Below are 1,227 nucleotides of genomic sequence, written 5' to 3'. Positions count from 1 at the left end.
ACATGTGTTCCGAAGGTTCTTGTTGTGTTGAGTTACTGTTTAGAATGTGATTTAAGTATGGGTTGTGTGCTAATATGTTACAGTTTAAAAACGTGATTCTAATGAAGACATACATGTCAAATTGTGTAAGAAATCACATGTGCCTAAGGCTCTAAACGACTCAAAAGTGTGTTGAAAGTCTTAATTTGAAAAGCCTTGTTGTTGATTATCCATGATGATATTTTTTTTTGAAGTTAATTTGTATCATATCGAACTAAACAAGTCTTGATTTCAATGGGGTATTGATTCTCAGATATCCACCTCTCCACTATAATTCTATAAATACAGTGTCAAACGCACAAGTAAAAAACAGTTGCACCTTTTAAGGACTTGATTTATCCCCGTGTTTCTTGGATTGTTTTGACTTTTGCCTTGGCCATTAGTTCAAAAAGGCTACCATCATAAACACTCCTAACTGTGTCTTTGGGCAGTAAGCCATGTTCATCTTTGCAAAGGAGATACAACACCTTCCACTCTGATTTAGCAGCAATGTGTCCAGCAAAGTCCTTCGGTTGCTTGTTTGCCTTGAGCAGTTCATCTAACTCGCCGGCAGTTAAGGCGTTACCATTTGTTCGTGCATGCTTCTTGTATAACTCTTCAAATTTTTCAGGAAAGAACCTTCCTTCGGTGTCATAGATATCACTATCACTGCCACACTTAGCAAATTTGATGTTCTTCACTTCAATGGGAAACAGTGGAGACGGCCACTTCCCTGGTCGAGTTTTGCCACTGAGACTAATATTAATGAAAATTGAAGCAACGGTTGAGAGGAGAACGCCACTTCCAATTTTCCTGAAACCTCTATAAGTTTCCCATGGGTAAATCACACCATCCTTGTTAATTTCAAAGAACATAACATGCTTTTCCAAAGGGGTTGGCTCTTGCTTCTCAATTCTCTCTTCATCAATATTGCTGGAGGAAGAAGCCATGGAATCTTGTTAAAAGTAATCAACAAATAATCAAGAAGGAATTGAATTCCAAATATACTTATAAGAAGAAGTAGAAGATTTTTTAAAGCATTAGTTAGAATCAAGAAATAATGTAAGTTGGGGTTACTTTTAACTCTTTTTCATTGTGTTATCCATGATGATATTTGAAAGTGAATGAAAAGGGCATGAAATATGATGTGCGACCAACGTGCCAAGAAAGATATTGTGTCGCAGCCATTGGTGCCAATGGAATGAATTA

General features: G+C 36.8%; 1 pseudogene; it reads right to left on the bottom strand.

Moving 5' to 3' along the window:
- Positions 358–979, bottom strand: LOC109230513 (annotated as a pseudogene).

This window comes from Nicotiana attenuata, chromosome 7 (assembly GCF_001879085.1).
Source record: "Nicotiana attenuata strain UT chromosome 7, NIATTr2, whole genome shotgun sequence".
NCBI classification, from domain to species: Eukaryota; Viridiplantae; Streptophyta; class Magnoliopsida; order Solanales; family Solanaceae; genus Nicotiana; species Nicotiana attenuata.
The sequence above is the reverse complement of the archived record's forward strand: the minus strand, read 5'-3'. Positions and strand labels throughout refer to the sequence as shown.